The sequence below is a fragment of the Ranitomeya variabilis genome, chromosome 5 (assembly GCF_051348905.1).
Source record: "Ranitomeya variabilis isolate aRanVar5 chromosome 5, aRanVar5.hap1, whole genome shotgun sequence".
NCBI lineage: Eukaryota > Metazoa > Chordata > Amphibia > Anura > Dendrobatidae > Ranitomeya > Ranitomeya variabilis.
Window position 1 is genome coordinate 415,170,094 of NC_135236.1, and position 15,093 is coordinate 415,185,186.

Below are 15,093 nucleotides of genomic sequence, written 5' to 3' on the forward strand. Positions count from 1 at the left end.
ATGACATCATTTCAGCAGCCAATCACAGCCATGCCAGTAGTTTCATGCCCTCCATGCTGAACAGGATGTGCCCACACTTGGAATCATTCTCATTGGCTGAATTTGTGCAGTTTGAATCTGGGAACTTCCGATTCCGGTATCCTATACGCGGCAAGTATCGGAATCCCGGTATCGGAATTCCGATACCCGATACTTGCGGTATCGGAATGCTCAACACTAGTCACCGTGTAAGCCGGTGGTATTGCGTTTGTGACTGGGCACCATAGTCTCCGCTGGGTTTGATTCTGCCTCAGTACACTGCGAGGGCAATGTTCTGGTCTGAGTCAAAGGAACAGCATAGTAATCTGGCTGTGGCTGTGCATCTGTGCACTCCATGTCCGATTCAACTTCGAATGGGCATGGCCTGTTAACTGTTTCACTGTCTAACCCAGGAACGGTATGTGTAAAGAGCTCCATGGAGTAACCTGTTCTGTCGACTGACGCATCCTTCACTGTTGTTCTGGGTGAAGGACACAAGGAAGCGACTTGTTCCTGACCAGGAGCATCCACTAACGATGCACTGTTCTGACATTTGGCACTTTCCGAGGATGAGGCGAAAGAGCTAGAGGCAGAGTCAGCAATGAAAGCCAATACTTGTTCCTCCTGCTCCGGCTTCAAAAGTCGTTTTCCTACTCCCAGAAAAGAGAGCGTTCGAGGCCTTGTGTAGCCAGACAACGAACCTGGCTCAACAACTCGAGACTTAGGTGCTGTACTGCTTTTACCACGACCACCTGATGCTCCACCACCACTACCATCATTACCAGCTGACAATGACCGCCCACGGCCACGACCTCTTCCACTAGACTTCCTCATTGTTTGCAAAACGTAACCAAAGTAACGGTATTTGTTACTGTAAAACAACTTATAAGGTGAACTCAAACTTCTGTAGGATTTATATATACCTTTATAGGTGCCTGACACTGAAAGGAAAATCAGGCCCAATGTTACACACTAGGTTTTCTGTGCCCCAATAATTTGAGACACATGGCACACACAGGACCAGCCCTCAAGCAGAAATGCCAATCTTAATCTCCCACTATTTTATTTTTTTTTTCTGGGAGAATTTAAAAAAAACAAAAAACAAAACAATATTATACACCAGGTTTTCTGTGGCACACAATGAGAGACAGATGCCACACACAGGACTGGCACAGAGGCAGACTTGCCAATCTTTATCTCCCACTAATTATTTTTTTTTTAAAAGGGAGAATTTAGAAAAAAAAAAAAAAGTCCCAGTATTACACAGTGGTTTTCGATGGCACACAATGAGAGACAGATGCCACACACAGGACTGGCACAGAGGCAGACTTGCCAATCTTTATCTCCCACTAATTATTTTATTTTTAAAAGGGAGAATTTAGAAAAAAAAAAAAAAAAAAGGCCCAGTATTACACAGTGGTTTTCGGTGGCACACAATGAGAGACAGATGCCACACACAGGACTGGCACAGAGGCAGACTTGCCAATCTTTATCTCCCACTAATTATTTTTTTTTTATTACAGGGAGAATTTACCCCCAAAAAATAAATGGCCAAGTATTACACAGTGGTTTTCGGTGGCACACAATGAGAGACAGATGCCACACACAGGACTGGCACAGAGGCAGACTTGCCAATCTTTATCTCCCACAATTTTTTTTTTATTACAGGGAGAATTTACCCCCAAAAAATAAATGGCCAAGTATTACACAGTGGTTTTCGGTGGCACACAATGAGAGACAGATGCCACACACAGGACTGGCACAGAGGCAGACTTGCCAATCTTTATCTCCCACTATTTTTTTTTTTTTAAACTGGAGAATTTAGAAAAAAAAAAAAAAAAAGGCCCAGTATTACACAGTGGTTTTCGGTGGCACACAATGAGAGACAGATGCCACACACAGGACTGGCACAGAGGCAGACTTGCCAATCTTTATCTCCCACTAATTATTTTTTTTTTACAGGGAGAATTTACCCCCAAAAAATAAATGGCCAAGTATTACACAGTGGTTTTCGGTGGCACACAATGAGAGACAGATGCCACACACAGGACTGGCACAGAGGCAGACTTGCCAATCTTTATCTCCCACTAATTATTTTTTTTTTAAAAGGGAGAATTTAGAAAAAAAAAGGCCCAGTATTACACAGTGGTTTTCGGTGGCACACAATGAGAGACAGATGCCACACACAGGACTGGCACAGAGGCAGACTTGCCAATCTTTATCTCCCACTATTTTTTTTTTTTAAACTGGAGAATTTAGAAAAAAAAAAAAAAAAAGGCCCAGTATTACACAGTGGTTTTCGGTGGCACACAATGAGAGACAGATGCCACACACAGGACTGGCACAGAGGCAGACTTGCCAATCTTTATCTCCCACTAATTATTTTTTTTTTTACAGGGAGAATTTACCCCCAAAAAATAAATGGCCAAGTATTACACAGTGGTTTTTGGTGGCACACAATGAGAGACAGATGCCACACACAGGACTGGCACAGAGGCAGACTTGCCAATCTTTATCTCCCACTAATTATTTTTTTTTTTACAGGGAGAATTTACCCCAAAAAAATAAATGGCCAAGTATTACACAGTGGTTTTCGGTGGCACACAATGAGAGACAGATGCCACACACAGGACTGGCACAGAGGCAGACTTGCCAATCTTTATCTCCCACTAATTATTTTTTTTTTAAAAGGGAGAATTTAGAAAAAAAAAAAGGCCCAGTATTACACAGTGGTTTTCGGTGGCACACAATGAGAGACAGATGCCACACACAGGACTGGCACAGAGGCAGACTTGCCAATCTTTATCTCCCACTATTTTTTTTTTTTTAAACTGGAGAATTTAGAAAAAAAAAAAAAAAAAAAGGCCCAGTATTACACAGTGGTTTTCGGTGGCACACAATGAGAGACAGATGCCACACACAGGACTGGCACAGAGGCAGACTTGCCAATCTTTATCTCCCACTAATTATTTTTTTTTTTACAGGGAGTATTTACCCCCAAAAAATAAATGGCCAAGTATTACACAGTGGTTTTTGGTGGCACACAATGAGAGACAGATGCCACACACAGGACTGGCACAGAGGCAGACTTGCCAATCTTTATCTCCCACTAATTATTTTTTTTTTTACAGGGAGAATTTACCCCAAAAAAATAAATGGCCAAGTATTACACAGTGGTTTTCGGTGGCACACAATGAGAGACAGATGCCACACACAGGACTGGCACAGAGGCAGACTTGCCAATCTTTATCTCCCACTAATTTTTTTTTTAAAAGGGAGAATTTACCCCCCAAAAATAAATGGCCAAGTATTACACAGTGGTTTTCGGTGGCACACAATGAGAGACAGATGCCACACACAGGACTGGCACAGAGGCAGACTTGCCAATCTTTATCTCCCACTAATTATTTTTTTTTTAAAAGGGAGAATTTAGAAAAAAAAAAAGGCCCAGTATTACACAGTGGTTTTCGGTGGCACACAATGAGAGACAGATGCCACACACAGGACTGGCACAGAGGCAGACTTGCCAATCTTTATCTCCCACAATTTTTTTTTTTTTTTACAGGGAGAATTTACCCAAAAAAAAATAAATGGCCAAGTATTACACAGTGGTTTTTGGTGGCACACAATGAGAGACAGATGCCACACACAGGACTGGCACAGAGGCAGACTTGCCAATCTTTATCTCCCACTATTTTTTTTTTTTTACAGGGAGAATTTACCCAAAAAAAATAAATGGCCAAGTATTACACAGTGGTTTTCGGTGGCACACAATGAGAGACAGATGCCACACACAGGACTGGCACAGAGGCAGACTTGCCAATCTTTATCTCCCACTAATTAATTTTTTTTTTACAGGGAGAATTTACCCCCCCAAAAAAAATGGCCAAGTCTTACACAGTGGTTTTCAGTGGCACACAATGAGAGACAGATGCCACACACAGGACTGGCACAGAGGCAGACTTGCCAATCTTTATCTCCCACTAATTATTTTTTTTTTACAGGGAGAATTTACCCCAAAAAAATAAATGGCCAAGTATTACACAGTGGTTTTCGGTGGCACACAATGAGAGACAGATGCCACACACAGGACTGGCACAGAGGCATACTTGCCAATCTTTATCTCCCACTATTTTTTTTTTTTTACAGGGAGAATTTACCCAAAAAAAATAAATGGCCAAGTATTACACAGTGGTTTTCGGTGGCACACAATGAGAGACAGATGCCACACACAGGACTGGCACAGAGGCAGACTTGCCAATCTTTATCTCCCACTAATTATTTTTTTTTTTACAGGGAGAATTTACCCCAAAAAAATAAATGGCCAAGTATTACACAGTGGTTTTCGGTGGCACACAATGAGAGACAGATGCCACACACAGGACTGGCACAGAGGCAGACTTGCCAATCTTTATCTCCCACTAATTATTTTTTTTTTAAAAGGGAGAATTTACCCCCCAAAAATAAATGGCCAAGTATTACACAGTGGTTTTCGGTGGCACACAATGAGAGACAGATGCCACACACAGGACTGGCACAGAGGCAGACTTGCCAATCTTTATCTCCCACTAATTATTTTTTTTTTAAAAGGGAGAATTTAGAAAAAAAAAAGGCCCAGTATTACACAGTGGTTTTCGGTGGCACACAATGAGAGACAGATGCCACACACAGGACTGGCACAGAGGCAGACTTGCCAATCTTTATCTCCCACAATTTTTTTTTTTTTTTACAGGGAGAATTTACCCAAAAAAAAATAAATGGCCAAGTATTACACAGTGGTTTTTGGTGGCACACAATGAGAGACAGATGCCACACACAGGACTGGCACAGAGGCAGACTTGCCAATCTTTATCTCCCACTATTTTTTTTTTTTTTACAGGGAGAATTTACCCAAAAAAAATAAATGGCCAAGTATTACACAGTGGTTTTCGGTGGCACACAATGAGAGACAGATGCCACACACAGGACTGGCACAGAGGCAGACTTGCCAATCTTTATCTCCCACTAATTAATTTTTTTTTTACAGGGAGAATTTACCCCCCCAAAAAAAATGGCCAAGTCTTACACAGTGGTTTTCAGTGGCACACAATGAGAGACAGATGCCACACACAGGACTGGCACAGAGGCAGACTTGCCAATCTTTATCTCCCACTAATTATTTTTTTTTTACAGGGAGAATTTACCCCAAAAAAATAAATGGCCAAGTATTACACAGTGGTTTTCGGTGGCACACAATGAGAGACAGATGCCACACACAGGACTGGCACAGAGGCATACTTGCCAATCTTTATCTCCCACTATTTTTTTTTTTTTACAGGGAGAATTTACCCAAAAAAAATAAATGGCCAAGTATTACACAGTGGTTTTCGGTGGCACACAATGAGAGACAGATGCCACACACAGGACTGGCACAGAGGCAGACTTGCCAATCTTTATCTCCCACTAATTATTTTTTTTTTTACAGGGAGAATTTACCCCAAAAAAATAAATGGCCAAGTATTACACAGTGGTTTTCGGTGGCACACAATGAGAGACAGATGCCACACACAGGACTGGCACAGAGGCAGACTTGCCAATCTTTATCTCCCACTATTTTTTTTTTTTTACAGGGAGAATTTACCCAAAAAAAAATAAATGGCCAAGTATTACACAGTGGTTTTTGGTGGCACACAATGAGAGACAGATGCCACACACAGGACTGGCACAGAGGCAGACTTGCCAATCTTTATCTCCCACTAATTATTTTATTTTTAAAAGGGAGAATTTACCCCCAAAAAATAAATGGCCAAGTACTACACAGTGGTTTTCGATGGCACACAATGAGAGACAGATGCCACACACAGGACTGGCACAGAGGCAGACTTGCCAATCTTTATCTCCCACTAATTATTTTTTTTTTAAAAGGGAGAATTTACCCCCAAAAAATAAATGGCCAAGTATTACACAGTGGTTTTCGGTGGCACACAATGAGAGACAGATGCCACACACAGGACTGGCACAGAGGCAGACTTGCCAATCTTTATCTCCCACTAATTATTTTTTTTTTAAAAGGGAGAATTTACCCCCAAAAAATAAATGGCCAAGTACTACACAGTGGTTTTCGGTGGCACACAATGAGAGACAGATGCCACACACAGGACTGGCACAGAGGCAGACTTGCCAATCTTTATCTCCCACTAATTATTTTTTTTTTACAGGGAGAATTTACCCCCAAAAAATAAATGGCCAAGTATTACACAGTGGTTTTCGGTGGCACACAATGAGAGACAGATGCCACACACAGGACTGGCACAGAGGCAGACTTGCCAATCTTTATCTCCCACTAATTATTTTTTTTTTTAAAAGGGAGAATTTAGAAAAAAAAAAAGGCCCAGTATTACACAGTGGTTTTCGGTGGCACACAATGAGAGACAGATGCCACACACAGGACTGGCACAGAGGCAGACTTGCCAATCTTTATCTCCCACTATTTTTTTTTTTTTAAACTGGAGAATTTAGAAAAGAAAAAAAAAAAGGCCCAGTATTACACAGTGGTTTTCGGTGGCACACAATGAGAGACAGATGCCACACACAGGACTGGCACAGAGGCAGACTTGCCAATCTTTATCTCCCACTAATTATTTTTTTTTTACAGGGAGAATTTACCCCCAAAAAATAAATGGCCAAGTATTACACAGTGGTTTTCGGTGGCACACAATGAGAGACAGATGCCACACACAGGACTGGCACAGAGGCAGACTTGCCAATCTTTATCTCCCACTAATTATTTTTTTTTTTACAGGGAGAATTTACCCCAAAAAAATAAATGGCCAAGTATTACACAGTGGTTTTCGGTGGCACACAATGAGAGACAGATGCCACACACAGGACTGGCACAGAGGCAGACTTGCCAATCTTTATCTCCCACTAATTATTTTTTTTTTAAAAGGGAGAATTTACCCCCAAAAAATAAATGGCCAAGTATTACACAGTGGTTTTCGGTGGCACACAATGAGAGACAGATGCCACACACAGGACTGGCACAGAGGCAGACTTGCCAATCTTTATCTCCCACTAATTATTTTTTTTTTAAAAGGGAGAATTTAGAAAAAAAAAAAAGGCCAAGTATTACACAGTGGTTTTCGGAGGCACACAATGAGAGACAGATGCCACACACAGGACTGGCACAGAGGCAGACTTGCCAATCTTTATCTCCCACAATTTTTTTTTTATTACAGGGAGAATTTACCCCCAAAAAATAAATGGCCAAGTATTACACAGTGGTTTTCGGTGGCACACAATGAGAGACAGATGCCACACACAGGACTGGCACAGAGGCAGACTTGCCAATCTTTATCTCCCACTATTTTTTTTTTTAAACAGGAGAATTTAGAAAAAAAAAAAAAAAAGGCCCAGTATTACACAGTGGTTTTCGGTGGCACACAATGAGAGACAGATGCCACACACAGGACTGGCACAGAGGCAGACTTGCCAATCTTTATCTCCCACTAATTATTTTTTTTTTAAAAGGGAGAATTTAGAAAAAAAAAAAAGGCCAAGTATTACACAGTGGTTTTCGGAGGCACACAATGAGAGACAGATGCCACACACAGGACTGGCACAGAGGCAGACTTGCCAATCTTTATCTCCCACAATTTTTTTTTTATTACAGGGAGAATTTACCCCCAAAAAATAAATGGCCAAGTATTACACAGTGGTTTTCGGTGGCACACAATGAGAGACAGATGCCACACACAGGACTGGCACAGAGGCAGACTTGCCAATCTTTATCTCCCACTATTTTTTTTTTTAAACAGGAGAATTTAGAAAAAAAAAAAAAAAAGGCCCAGTATTACACAGTGGTATTCGGTGGCACACAATGAGAGACAGATGCCACACACAGGACTGGCACAGAGGCAGACTTGCCAATCTTTATCTCCCACTAATTATTTTTTTTTAAAAGAGAGAATTTAGAAAAAAAAAAAAAAAAAGGCCCAGTATTACACAGTGGTTTTCGGTGGCACACAACGAGAGACAGATGCCACACACAGGACTGGCACAGAGGCAGACTTGCCAATCTTTATCTCCCACTAATTATTTTTTTTTTACACGGAGAATTTACCCCCCCCAAAAAAATGGCCAAGTATTACACAGTGGTTTTCGGTGGCACACAATGAGAGACAGATGCCACACACAGGACTGGCACAGAGGCAGACTTGACAATCTTTATCTCCCACTAATTATTTTTTTTTTTACAGGGAGAATTTACCCAAAAAAAATAAATGGCCAAGTATTACACAGTGGTTTTCGGTGGCACACAATGAGAGACAGATGCCACACACAGGACTGGCACAGAGGCAGACTTGCCAATCTTTATCTCCCACTAATTATTTTTTTTTTAAAAGGGAGAATTTACCCCCAAAAAATAAATGGCCAAGTACTACACAGTGGTTTTCGGTGGCACACAATGAGAGACAGATGCCACACACAGGACTGGCACAGAGGCAGACTTGCCAATCTTTATCTCCCACTAATTATTTTTTTTTTACAGGGAGAATTTACCCCCAAAAAATAAATGGCCAAGTATTACACAGTGGTTTTCGGTGGCACACAATGAGAGACAGATGCCACACACAGGACTGGCACAGAGGCAGACTTGCCAATCTTTATCTCCCACTAATTATTTTTTTTTTTAAAAGGGAGAATTTAGAAAAAAAAAAAGGCCCAGTATTACACAGTGGTTTTCGGTGGCACACAATGAGAGACAGATGCCACACACAGGACTGGCACAGAGGCAGACTTGCCAATCTTTATCTCCCACTATTTTTTTTTTTTTAAACTGGAGAATTTAGAAAAGAAAAAAAAAAAGGCCCAGTATTACACAGTGGTTTTCGGTGGCGCACAATGAGAGACAGATGCCACACACAGGACTGGCACAGAGGCAGACTTGCCAATCTTTATCTCCCACTAATTATTTTTTTTTTTACAGGGAGAATTTACCCCCAAAAAATAAATGGCCAAGTATTACACAGTGGTTTTCGGTGGCACACAATGAGAGACAGATGCCACACACAGGACTGGCACAGAGGCAGACTTGCCAATCTTTATCTCCCACTAATTATTTTTTTTTTTACAGGGAGAATTTACCCCAAAAAAATAAATGGCCAAGTATTACACAGTGGTTTTCGGTGGCACACAATGAGAGACAGATGCCACACACAGGACTGGCACAGAGGCAGACTTGCCAATCTTTATCTCCCACTAATTATTTTTTTTTAAAAGGGAGAATTTACCCCCCAAAAATAAATGGCCAAGTATTACACAGTGGTTTTCGGTGGCACACAATGAGAGACAGATGCCACACACAGGACTGGCACAGAGGCAGACTTGCCAATCTTTATCTCCCACTAATTATTTTTTTTTTAAAAGGGAGAATTTAGAAAAAAAAAAAAGGCCAAGTATTACACAGTGGTTTTCGGAGGCACACAATGAGAGACAGATGCCACACACAGGACTGGCACAGAGGCAGACTTGCCAATCTTTATCTCCCACAATTTTTTTTTTATTACAGGGAGAATTTACCCCCAAAAAATAAATGGCCAAGTATTACACAGTGGTTTTCGGTGGCACACAATGAGAGACAGATGCCACACACAGGACTGGCACAGAGGCAGACTTGCCAATCTTTATCTCCCACTATTTTTTTTTTTAAACAGGAGAATTTAGAAAAAAAAAAAAAAAAGGCCCAGTATTACACAGTGGTTTTCGGTGGCACACAATGAGAGACAGATGCCACACACAGGACTGGCACAGAGGCAGACTTGCCAATCTTTATCTCCCACTAATTATTTTTTTTTTACACGGAGAATTTTCCCCCCCCCCCAAAAAAAATGGCCAAGTATTACACAGTGGTTTTCGGTGGCACACAATGAGAGACAGATGCCACACACAGGACTGGCACAGAGGCAGACTTGACAATCTTTATCTCCCACTAATTATTTTTTTTTTTACAGGGAGAATTTACCCAAAAAAAATAAATGGCCAAGTATTACACAGTGGTTTTTGGTGGCACACAATGAGAGACAGATGCCACACACAGGACTGGCACAGAGGCAGACTTGCCAATCTTTATCTCCCACTATTTTTTTTTTTTTTACAGGGAGAATTTACCCAAAAAAAATAAATGGCCAAGTATTACACAGTGGTTTTCGGTGGCACACAATGAGAGACAGATGCCACACACAGGACTGGCACAGAGGCAGACTTGCCAATCTTTATCTCCCACTAATTATTTTTTTTTTAAAAGGGAGAATTTACCCCCAAAAAATAAATGGCCAAGTACTACACAGTGGTTTTCGGTGGCACACAATGAGAGACAGATGCCACACACAGGACTGGCACAGAGGCAGACTTGCCAATCTTTATCTCCCACTAATTATTTTTTTTTTAAAAGGGAGAATTTACCCCCAAAAAATAAATGGCCAAGTATTACACAGTGGTTTTCGGTGGCACACAATGAGAGACAGATGCCACACACAGGACTGGCACAGAGGCAGACTTGCCAATCTTTATCTCCCACTAATTATTTTTTTTTTAAAAGGGAGAATTTAGAAAAAAAAAAAAGGCCCAGTATTACACAGTGGTTTTCGGTGGCACACAATGAGAGACAGATGCCACACACAGGACTGGCACAGAGGCAGACTTGCCAATCTTTATCTCCCACAATTTTTTTTTTATTACAGGGAGAATTTACCCAAAAAAAAATAAATGGCCAAGTATTACACAGTGCTTTTCGGTGGCACACAATGAGAGACAGATGCCACACACAGGACTGGCACAGAGGCAGACTTGCCAATCTTTATCTCCCACTAATTATTTTTTTTTTTACAGGGAGAATTTACCCCAAAAAAATAAATGGCCAAGTATTACACAGTGGTTTTCGGTGGCACACAATGAGAGACAGATGCCACACACAGGACTGGCACAGAGGCAGACTTGCCAATCTTTATCTCCCACTATTTTTTTTTTTTTACAGGGAGAATTTACCCAAAAAAAAATAAATGGCCAAGTATTACACAGTGGTTTTCGGTGGCACACAATGAGAGACAGATGCCACACACAGGACTGGCACAGAGGCAGACTTGCCAATCTTTATCTCCCACTAATTATTTTATTTTTAAAAGGGAGAATTTACCCCCAAAAAATAAATGGCCAAGTACTACACAGTGGTTTTCGATGGCACACAATGAGAGACAGATGCCACACACAGGACTGGCACAGAGGCAGACTTGCCAATCTTTATCTCCCACTAATTATTTTTTTTTTAAAAGGGAGAATTTACCCCCAAAAAATAAATGGCCAAGTATTACACAGTGGTTTTCGGTGGCACACAATGAGAGACAGATGCCACACACAGGACTGGCACAGAGGCAGACTTGCCAATCTTTATCTCCCACTAATTATTTTTTTTTTAAAAGGGAGAATTTACCCCCAAAAAATAAATGGCCAAGTACTACACAGTGGTTTTCGGTGGCACACAATGAGAGACAGATGCCACACACAGGACTGGCACAGAGGCAGACTTGACAATCTTTATCTCCCACTAATTATTTTTTTTTTACAGGGAGAATTTACCCCCAAAAAATAAATGGCCAAGTATTACACAGTGGTTTTCGGTGGCACACAATGAGAGACAGATGCCACACACAGGACTGGCACAGAGGCAGACTTGCCAATCTTTATCTCCCACTAATTATTTTTTTTTTTAAAAGGGAGAATTTAGAAAAAAAAAAGGCCCAGTATTACACAGTGGTTTTCGGTGGCACACAATGAGAGACAGATGCCACACACAGGACTGGCACAGAGGCAGACTTGCCAATCTTTATCTCCCACTATTTTTTTTTTTTTAAACTGGAGAATTTAGAAAAGAAAAAAAAAAAGGCCCAGTATTACACAGTGGTTTTCGGTGGCACACAATGAGAGACAGATGCCACACACAGGACTGGCACAGAGGCAGACTTGCCAATCTTTATCTCCCACTAATTATTTTTTTTTTACAGGGAGAATTTACCCCCAAAAAATAAATGGCCAAGTATTACACAGTGGTTTTCGGTGGCACACAATGAGAGACAGATGCCACACACAGGACTGGCACAGAGGCAGACTTGCCAATCTTTATCTCCCACTAATTATTTTTTTTTTTACAGGGAGAATTTACCCCAAAAAAATAAATGGCCAAGTATTACACAGTGGTTTTCGGTGGCACACAATGAGAGACAGATGCCACACACAGGACTGGCACAGAGGCAGACTTGCCAATCTTTATCTCCCACTAATTATTTTTTTTTTAAAAGGGAGAATTTACCCCCAAAAAATAAATGGCCAAGTATTACACAGTGGTTTTCGGTGGCACACAATGAGAGACAGATGCCACACACAGGACTGGCACAGAGGCAGACTTGCCAATCTTTATCTCCCACTAATTATTTTTTTTTTAAAAGGGAGAATTTAGAAAAAAAAAAAAGGCCAAGTATTACACAGTGGTTTTCGGAGGCACACAATGAGAGACAGATGCCACACACAGGACTGGCACAGAGGCAGACTTGCCAATCTTTATCTCCCACAATTTTTTTTTTATTACAGGGAGAATTTACCCCCAAAAAATAAATGGCCAAGTATTACACAGTGGTTTTCGGTGGCACACAATGAGAGACAGATGCCACACACAGGACTGGCACAGAGGCAGACTTGCCAATCTTTATCTCCCACTATTTTTTTTTTTAAACAGGAGAATTTAGAAAAAAAAAAAAAAAAGGCCCAGTATTACACAGTGGTTTTCGGTGGCACACAATGAGAGACAGATGCCACACACAGGACTGGCACAGAGGCAGACTTGCCAATCTTTATCTCCCACTAATTATTTTTTTTTAAAAGAGAGAATTTAGAAAAAAAAAAAAAAAAAGGCCCAGTATTACACAGTGGTTTTCGGAGGCACACAACGAGAGACAGATGCCACACACAGGACTGGCACAGAGGCAGACTTGCCAATCTTTATCTCCCACTAATTATTTTTTTTTTACACGGAGAATTTACCCCCCCAAAAAAAATGGCCAAGTATTACACAGTGGTTTTCGGTGGCACACAATGAGAGACAGATGCCACACACAGGACTGGCACAGAGGCAGACTTGACAATCTTTATCTCCCACTAATTATTTTTTTTTTTACAGGGAGAATTTACCCCAAAAAAATAAATGGCCAAGTATTACACAGTGGTTTTCGGTGGCACACAATGAGAGACAGATGCCACACACAGGACTGGCACAGAGGCAGACTTGCCAATCTTTATCTCCCACTAATTATTTTTTTTTTAAAAGGGAGAATTTACCCCCAAAAAATAAATGGCCAAGTACTACACAGTGGTTTTCGGTGGCACACAATGAGAGACAGATGCCACACACAGGACTGGCACAGAGGCAGACTTGCCAATCTTTATCTCCCACTAATTATTTTTTTTTTACAGGGAGAATTTACCCCCAAAAAATAAATGGCCAAGTATTACACAGTGGTTTTCGGTGGCACACAATGAGAGACAGATGCCACACACAGGACTGGCACAGAGGCAGACTTGCCAATCTTTATCTCCCACTAATTATTTTTTTTTTTAAAAGGGAGAATTTAGAAAAATAAAAAGGCCCAGTATTACACAGTGGTTTTCGGTGGCACACAATGAGAGACAGATGCCACACACAGGACTGGCACAGAGGCAGACTTGCCAATCTTTATCTCCCACTATTTTTTTTTTTTTAAACTGGAGAATTTAGAAAAGAAAAAAAAAAAGGCCCAGTATTACACAGTGGTTTTCGGTGGCGCACAATGAGAGACAGATGCCACACACAGGACTGGCACAGAGGCAGACTTGCCAATCTTTATCTCCCACTAATTATTTTTTTTTTTACAGGGAGAATTTACCCCAAAAAAATAAATGGCCAAGTATTACACAGTGGTTTTCGGTGGCACACAATGAGAGACAGATGCCACACACAGGACTGGCACAGAGGCAGACTTGCCAATCTTTATCTCCCACTAATTATTTTTTTTTTTACAGGGAGAATTTACCCCCAAAAAATAAATGGCCAAGTATTACACAGTGGTTTTCGGTGGCACACAATGAGAGACAGATGCCACACACAGGACTGGCACAGAGGCAGACTTGCCAATCTTTATCTCCCACTAATTATTTTTTTTTAAAAGGGAGAATTTACCCCCCAAAAATAAATGGCCAAGTATTACACAGTGGTTTTCGGTGGCACACAATGAGAGACAGATGCCACACACAGGACTGGCACAGAGGCAGACTTGCCAATCTTTATCTCCCACTAATTATTTTTTTTTTAAAAGGGAGAATTTAGAAAAAAAAAAAAGGCCAAGTATTACACAGTGGTTTTCGGAGGCACACAATGAGAGACAGATGCCACACACAGGACTGGCACAGAGGCAGACTTGCCAATCTTTATCTCCCACAATTTTTTTTTTATTACAGGGAGAATTTACCCCCAAAAAATAAATGGCCAAGTATTACACAGTGGTTTTCGGTGGCACACAATGAGAGACAGATGCCACACACAGGACTGGCACAGAGGCAGACTTGCCAATCTTTATCTCCCACTATTTTTTTTTTTAAACAGGAGAATTTAGAAAAAAAAAAAAAAAAGGCCCAGTATTACACAGTGGTTTTCGGTGGCACACAATGAGAGACAGATGCCACACACAGGACTGGCACAGAGGCAGACTTGCCAATCTTTATCTCCCACTAATTATTTTTTTTTTAAAAGGGAGAATTTACCCCCAAAAAATAAATGGCCAAGTATTACACAGTGGTTTTCGGTGGCACACAATGAGAGACAGATGCCACACACAGGACTGGCACAGAGGCAGACTTGCCAATCTTTATCTCCCACTAATTATTTTTTTTTTAAAAGGGAGAATTTAGAAAAAAAAAAAAGGCCAAGTATTACACAGTGGTTTTCGGAGGCACACAATGAGAGACAGATGCCACACACAGGACTGGCACAGAGGCAGACTTGCCAATCTTTAT